The following is a 273-nucleotide window of genomic DNA, read 5'->3' as shown; positions in this document are numbered from 1 at the left end:
ACAATGTGTAGTATCATAAAATACCAGCAAACGAAAAAGAATTAAAATGGAAAACACAAAATTAAATGAAAAAGAAATCATAAAACCAAAAAAAACCCAAACATTTTAGTGCCGGTTGGTGTTACCAACCGGTACTAAAGGGCTCCTGGCCCCCGGAGCTGGCTCGTGCCACGTGGTTGCCCTTTAGCACCGGTTCATGCTGAACCGGTACTAAAGGGGGGGGGGGGCTTTAGTGACCACACTTTAGTGCTGGTTATGGAACCGGCACTAAAG

This window comes from Triticum dicoccoides, chromosome 7A, assembly GCF_002162155.2.
Source record: "Triticum dicoccoides isolate Atlit2015 ecotype Zavitan chromosome 7A, WEW_v2.0, whole genome shotgun sequence".
NCBI classification, from domain to species: Eukaryota; Viridiplantae; Streptophyta; class Magnoliopsida; order Poales; family Poaceae; genus Triticum; species Triticum dicoccoides.
This window is presented reverse-complemented; position numbering follows the sequence as displayed.